The sequence below is a fragment of the Delphinapterus leucas genome, chromosome 2 (assembly GCF_059928025.1).
Source record: "Delphinapterus leucas isolate spDelLeu-1000000601 "Yukka" chromosome 2, BTC_Dleu_Yukka2, whole genome shotgun sequence".
NCBI lineage: Eukaryota > Metazoa > Chordata > Mammalia > Artiodactyla > Monodontidae > Delphinapterus > Delphinapterus leucas.
The window spans coordinates 40791080-40799361 of record NC_143130.1 but is presented as its reverse complement, the minus strand read 5'-3'; positions in this window follow the sequence as shown (position 1 = coordinate 40799361).

The following is an 8282-nucleotide window of genomic DNA, read 5'->3' as shown; positions in this document are numbered from 1 at the left end:
TAATAGTAATACATTGAAAGCTCTCTTCCTGAGACCAGGAACAATTACCTATAATTACCACTCCTATTCCACTCATACTAGAGATCCAAACTGAAATAAAGTGATAATGGTAAAGATTGAAAAGAAAAAATAAAATTTTCATTATTCACAGAAAATATGATTGTGTGTGTATGTAGAAAATCCAGAAAAATGCATAGAAATAAGTAAATTTAGGAATGTTGCTGGATATAAGATGAATATACAAAATTAATTATTCTTTATGTACTAGAAGCAAAGAATTACAAATGTCAGTTCTTTCCATATTGATCTATAGATTCAATGCAATGCCAATGAAACACTTAAGAGGTAATTGTTGTTTTGTTTTGCTTTACAAAATGTGACAAGCTGGTTCTAAATTTTGTATGGAAAATGGCAAAAGTACAAAGAATAGCCAAGGCAATCATGAAGGAGAACAAAGTTGAAGCACTGATAATACCAAGTATTAAGACTTATAATGAAGCTAAATTAATACAGCAGGTGGCACTGGCACAAGAAAAAACAGACTAATTGAACAGAATAAAAAACCCAGGAACAGATGAATGATCATTCGATTTATGATGAAGCTGCAGAACAGAAGGAAAAAGGTGGTCTTCTCAAGAAATGTTGCAATCAACCACATACCTAAATGGAAAGTGAAAGGAAACTCAACTCCTACCTCATACAATACACAAAAATCTGTTTTAAGTGGATTATAGATCTAAATGTGGAGAGCAAGACAAAAAGGCTTTTAGGGCTTCCATGGTGGTGCAGTGGTTAAGAATCTGCCTGCCAATGCAGGGGACACTGGTTCAAGCCCTGGTCCAGGAGGATCCCACATGCCGCAGAGCAACTAAACCCGTGTGCCACAACTACTGAGACTGCGCTCTAGAACCTGTGAGCCACAACTACTGAGCCCACGCTCCACAACTACTGAAGCCCGCGCACCTAGAGCCCGTGATCTGCAACAAGAGAAGCCACCGCAATGAAAAGCCCGTGCACTGCAAGGAAGACTAGCCCCACTCGGCACAACTAAAGAAAGCCCGCGTGCAGCAATGAAGACCTAATGCAGCCAAAAATAAATAAATAAATAAATAATTTTTAAAAAAGCTTTTAGCCAATAGCTGCATGTATCTAAGAAGCTCTAGAAATGTAGCTAGTCTGATTTGAGCTGTGCTCTATGTATAAAATACACACTATATTTCAAAGACTTAATACCAGAAAAGAATGTGAAATATCTCATTAAAATCTTATACTGATTACGTGTTGAAATAATATTTTGCTATATTGAGTTAAATAAAATATTCAAGTTAATTTCACCTGTTTATTTTTATTTTTTTTAATGTGACTACCAGAAAATTTTAAATTACATATATGATTTGCAGTTGTGGCTCATGTTATGTTTCTACCATTCAGCAGCTATGCACCAGAAGATAGCATAGGACATCTTTATAACCTTGAGATAAGCAAATATATATTTTAAAAATTTATTTATTTTTGGCTGCGTTGGCTCTTTGTTGCTGCACATGGACTTTCTCTAGTTGTGGGGAGCGGGGGCTACTCTTCATTGCGGTGCACAGGCTTCTCATTGCAGTGGCTTCTCTTGTTCTGGAGCACGGGCTCTAGGGCACGCAGGCTTCAGTAGTTGTGGCACACGGGCTCAGTAGTTGTGGTTCGCGGGCTCTAGAGTGCAGGCTCAGTAGTTGTGGCACACGGGCTTAGTTGCTCCGCAGCATGTGGGATCCTCCCGGACCAGGGCTCAAACCCGTGTCCCCTGCATTGGCAGGCGGATTCTTAATCACTGCGCCACCAGGGAAGTCCCAGCAAATATTTTTTAAAGGACACAAAGAAAGTACAGCAAAGGAAAAGATTAATAAATTGGACTTTATGAATATGAATAAATTCTGTTCATCAAAAAATGACATTAAGAGAGTAAGAAGCATCAAAATTAAAAACATTCATGCTTTTAAGGGCACCATCAAGAAAGTGAAAAGGGGACTTCCCTGGTGGCACAGTGGATAAGACTCTGCACTCCCAATGCAGAGGGCCTGTGTTCAATCCCTGGCCAGGGAACTAGATCCCACATGCATGCCGCAACTAAAAGTTTGCATGCCACAACTAAGGAGCCCATGTGCTGCAACTAAGGAGCTGGCGAGCCGCAACTAAGGAGCCCTGGAGCTGCAACCAAGGAGCCCAAATGCTGCAACTAAGGAGCCCCGTGAACTGCAACAAAGGAGCCTGCCTACCACAACTAAGACCCCATGCAACCAAATAAATAAATTAATTTTTTTTAAAAAGTGAAAAGACAAGCAACAGAATAGGAGAATATTTTTGCAAATCATATGTCTGAGGAGTGTCTGGTATCCAGAATATATAAAGAACTCTTAAAACTTAATAATAAAAGACAAATAATCCAATATAAAAATAATTCAATATAAAAATGGGCAAAGGATCTGATAAGATATTTCTCCAAAGAAGATATACAAATGGCCAATAAACACATGAAAATATGCTCAACATCATTAGCCATCAGTAAAATGCAACTCAAAATCACAATGAGCTATCACCTGACACCCAGTAGGATAGCTATAATCAAAAAGATAGATAGTAACAAATATTGGTGAGAATCTGGAGAAGCTGAAACCCTCATACATTGGTGATAGGTATGTAAGATGGTGCAGTCACTCTGGAAAATAGTCTGGCAGTTTCTCAAAAGATTAAACATAGAGTTACCATATGATTCAGCTATTCCACTCCTGGGTGTGTGTGTGTGTGTGTGTGTGTGTATGAAATGAAATATATATCACACAAAAACCTGTACACGAATGTTTATAGCAGCATGATTTATAGTAGTCAACAAGTAGAATAACCCTAATGTCCATCATTTGATGAATGGATAAATAAAATGTGGTATATCCGTACAATAGAATACTATTTGAAAAGAAACGAAATGCTGATAAATGTTACAACATGGGTGAACTTTGAAAACATGCTGCATGAAAGAAGCCAGTCACAAAGGACCACATATTATGTGATTCCATTTATATGAAATGTCCAGAATAGGCAAATTTATAAAGACTGAAATTAGATCTGTGTTGCCTAGGACTGAGGTAATGAGCAGATTGGGGGATGACAACTAAGAGGTGTGGGGTTTCTTTAGGGAGTGATGAATAATGTTCTAAATGACTGTGGTGATGGTCATGCAACTCTGTGGATATACTAAAAGCCATTGAACTCTATGCTCTAAATTGGTGAGTTGTACAGCATGTGAATTATATCTCAATAAAGCCATTAAAAACAAAGAGTATGAAGGCAAACCACAGAATGAGAAGATATTTGCAATAACTATAATCAAAATATAACTCATATCCAGAAAATATAAAGAACTTCAAACATTGATAAGAAAAAAATAAAGAAAACACAATAGAAAAAAAAAAAAAGCGGGCTTCCCTGGTGGCGCAGTGGTTGAGAGTCTGCCTGCCAATACAGGGGACACGGGTTCGTGCCCCAGTCTGGGAAGATCCCACATGCTGCGGAGCGGCTGGGCCCGTGAGCCATGGCCGCTGAGCCTGCGCGTCCGGAGCCTGTGCTCCGCAACGGGAGAGGCCACAACAGTGAGAGGCCCGCGTACAGCAAAAAAAAAAAAAAAAAAAAAAAAAAGCAAAATACTTGAATAAACCTTAATTACAGAATGAGAGAATATCTAAATGGTCAATAAACGTATGAAAAGTGTTCAACAATATTCTGTAACAATCTCATTGGGAAAAGAATTTGAAAAAAAAAAGAATATATGTTTTCTACAAGAAAAAAAAAGTGTTCAACATCAATAGTCATGATGGAAATGTGTATTAAACCCACAATGAGATACCACTACCTACCCATCAGAGTTGCTAAAATTAAAGATTATTGATATCATCAAGAATTAACAAGGGAGTAACATCAGCAAGATAAGGGAATAGGTGGTTCCCAGCTGTCATCCCCCAACAGAAACAACAATTTGGCAGCAGTCCACATACAAAATTACCTTTGCGGGAACTTTATGACCCAGGTAGGAGGTTGCAAAACTCCAGTGGAGCCTAAGACTGAGGAGTGCTGCTTTGAGAAGGCAGACCTGCACCCCAGTGGCAAGTCTTCCGAATGTGGTCTTGACTGCGGGTACAGAAGCAGCCCTTTCCCCCTGTAGGCTCAGCTCCAGCCCCACATGTCCACAGTCCTTCCATCAACCCCATTTGTCAAAGGAGCTAAGAGGAACCATGCCCAGTGGCACCCAGTATAACAGGCCTGCTTACCTTGGACCCTGTGACCTGAGATCCAACTGTGAACCCTGAAGCAGTCCCATGACCAAGCTCCAGCCTCACTTTTTGTGGTCCCAGGAGCAGCTCTGCATGCCCAGGGACCCACCAGGAGCCATTCCCATGCGCACCTCTGGTAACAGGCCCACTGTCTATGAACCCAACTGTGGACCCAGAAGTAGTCCCATGACCTGGCTCCAGTCCCACTTCACCACAACCCCAGAGGCAGTCCTCTCAGTCTGGGGACTCAGCAGGAGTAGGTCTTTACTGGCCAAAACCAGTCTGTAAAGACTGGAAGAGGTGTCTGCTTCTTCAAATGCACAGACACAAATGCAAGGTTACACAGATCATGAAGAGTTAGGTACTCATGACAAAACAAAGGAAACTAATAAAGCTCCAGTAACTGATCCTAAAGAAATGGAGATCCATGAACTGCTTGACAAAGAATTCAAAATAATCATCTTAAAGTAACTGAATGAGCTACAGGAGGACACAGATAGACAACTAAACAAAGTCAGGAAAACAATACATGAACCAAAAAAAATTTATAAAGAAATAAAAACCACTAGAAAGAACCAAACAGAAATCCTGGAGCTGAAGAATACAATGAATGAACTGAAAAAAAAAAAATCAACAGTGAGCAGATTCATTCATGCAGAAGAAAGAATCAGTGAACTTAAAGACAGGTTATTTGAAATTATCCAGTCAGAAAAACAAAAAGAAAAAAGAATGAAAAAGAGTGAAGAAAGCATTTGAGATTTATGGATTCTATCAAGTAAAATAATATATGCATTATGGGAGTCCCAGGAGAAAAGAGAGAGACAGAGAGAAAGAGAGAGAGAGAGAGGCAGAAAGCTTATTTAAAAAAAAAAAAATGGCTGACAACTTCCCAAATCTAAGAAGGGAAATGGACATCTTGATTCATGAAGCACAAAATAAAGAAAGAACTCAATTCAATGGCGAAAATTTTAAAAATGACCTGATTTAAAAATGGACAAAGTGGGACTTCCCTGGCAGTCCAGTGGTTAGGACTCTGAGCTTCCACTGCAGGGAGCACAGATGCGATCCCTGGTCAGGGAACTAAGATCCCATAAGCCAAGCAAGCAAAACAAAACAAACCAACAAAACAACAGCAACAACAAAAAAAACCTCTATATTGTTTAGGGATAAAAGTTTACATGGCAAAGTTCTAAAAAAAAAAGCAAGGAAGTTAGAAGTTATCTTTGTGGGGAAGGAAGCAGTGATTAAAAGAGCACACAAGATGGGCCTCCAGGGTGCTGACATGTGTTTTTTAACTTGAGTAGTGGTTACGTGGGTGTTCACATTGTGATAAATTATTGAGCTAAAAATATTCCTTTTGTATACTCTTCTGTATAAATGTTATATTTTACAATAAAAAAGTTTAAAAAAGAAGAGTACTTGCTGGCAAGGAAGCATTCCTGAAGTATCATAAAGTGAAAAAGGTTTATAAAACTACTTATACGACATGGTCTTAATTTTACTTTATGAATATATATGTATACATGTTTAAATAAATTAAATGATTTGGATTGATACACAGCAAGAAAAAATGGTAGTTATCCCTGGATGCAATCACAGGTGTTTTTTGTTTCTTCGTGTCTGTGTATTTTCTGATCTTTCTGTAATAAGCCTTTATTGCTTTTCTAATGAGAAATAAAGTCATTTTGTAGTATTGGCCTGGGAAGAGCAGATCAATAGAACAGAATAGAAAACTGAAAAAGAGATTCAATAGATATAAGAATTGGATGTGTGGTAAATGTGGAATTTCAAATCAATAGAGGAAAGATGGGTAATTCAATACATTGCCTTGGTTCAACTGGCTAACAGCTTGGAAGATAAAGCTGAGCTCTACCTCATACCAGATGCTAAATAAAACCCTATATGATTTAAAGGCAAACAAGAAACTTTTAATCATACTAAGTAAAAGCATAAAGATTTGGAAGAAAATATAAGCAAACAGTTCCATAATCTTGAAGTGGAGAACACCTTTCTAAGCCTAGTATCAAAGTTAGCAAGCACAAAGGAACAGGTTGACAGATTTGACAATATAAAAACATAAAACTATAAGAAATATATTTGTAAACACCATAAGTTCACAATAATAACAGCTGTAAAATACCTAGGAATAAATTTAACAGGAAATGTGGAATGCCTAATAACTTTATTGGAAGACACAAAAGAATACCTGGGGAAGTGGAGAGCTTGATGAGGGAGTGGAATTTCGGTACTGCATCTTTGTTTATCTTTGAAAAGAGAGACAGAAAGAGAAGGAACCTAAATGTTCATAAATTAATCCTTCTGACTGTGTGATGTGCCATGGTTTAAAAGAATGTGTTAGGTCTGCACTTACTTGCAGGTTCAGGGAAGGTTTCTCTGCCACTTCCTCTCACACACCCCAAGCCTGGAGGAGGAGAAGCTGCTGGGCTTTGATTTGACCCTGCTTAGCAGCAGGGAGGTCACTGTATCCAATGGACATGCCCATGCTTGGTCTTCCCTGTGCTGCCTCTCCATGCACATGCTGGTGGTCTCATAGCTCTCAGGCTGCCTCGGGACTGGCCTGGCCACGTCTCACCTTCTGCCCTCACCTGGGATCTACTGATCTGCTTCAGATCCCCTTACCTTGTGGCTGTCCAGATGCCCAGACTCAGTGCTGCAGTCCAGCATCTGCCCCTGAGTCCTGTATGAGGCTGTGACAGACATGGCCAGGCCTGCTAGTTCACATTGGTCTTGGCCTCCTGACTCGGAAGACAAATGAGGATGCATGCTCACATGGTTGTAGCGTGACTGCAACAGGCAAAGTCTAGTCATCTCTTTATAACCAGAGGACACTATAGCAATGTGGCATTGTGCCGTAGGAAGAAGTGATCCCATGAACCCAGATGCTAGAGCTGGATGATGTAAAAAACCAGAAGCCACTATAAACTAGCTACTGAGGTAGAATAACATACTAGTTAAGAACACGGATTTTAGACTGCCTGCTTTCAAATCCAGGTTCTACATCTAGCTGGCTGTGTGACCTTTGACAAAGTTAATTAACCACTCTCAGTTTTCTCCTCTGTAAAATATTATTATCCAAAAATAGTATTAAAATACTAGCTCTTATAAGGAATAACCAAGTTAGTATATGTAAAGCATACTTAGAACTATGTTGGATGTTATTATCATTACAATGGAATCCAAGAGACTCAGAAAACCCCGGCTCAGGCAGAGCTCTACCCTCAACAGCTGACTGCACTAGCACCTCTCCTGAGAGGGAACAAGGAAACTGGAGAATTTACCTTCTCACACCTCCAGCCCATTAAAACCTAGCCATGCTGGCTGAAAGTCACCTCCTATGTGCTTATTGCAGTAAAATGGAATTGCTACAAGATGGAAGCATCAGGGCACACATTTTGTGCTGGGTCTCAAACCCAGGCCTCTCCGGTATCAGGCATTTGCTCAGCTAAAAATGAAGTGAATGGTGCTTTGATCCTTATTTGGCTGCTGGTCCCTGTACATGAGCTCCTTTGGGAACCTTTCATGTGATGGGTAAGTACAGCCTTCCAGGGTTTCCTGGCTATGGTCCCTTCAAAACCCCACTTCCACACTGCTCAGGGCTGATGTCAAAAGATGCCCATCATGTGCTGTTGAGTGAAAAAGCAAAAGGTACAAATATTGCTTAAAGCACACATGAAAATGCATGTTCGAAGTCTAGAAGGATGGATGCCCAACAGTTCATCGTAGTTGTCTCGGGCTGGTTTCCCAGGGACAGGGAGAGTGGGGGAGGAGGGGGCACTGCATTTTTGCTGTAGACCCCTTACTATTGTCTGATGTTTTCACAGCAAATATGTGCAACTTTTACTGTTTACAAAAATGAAGATTTTTTTCAACAAACATCAAATCATGGGAAAATATTTACAACACATATGACAGACAAAGGGTTAAAGCAATATCTATGTGTTTATGAACAAAAAA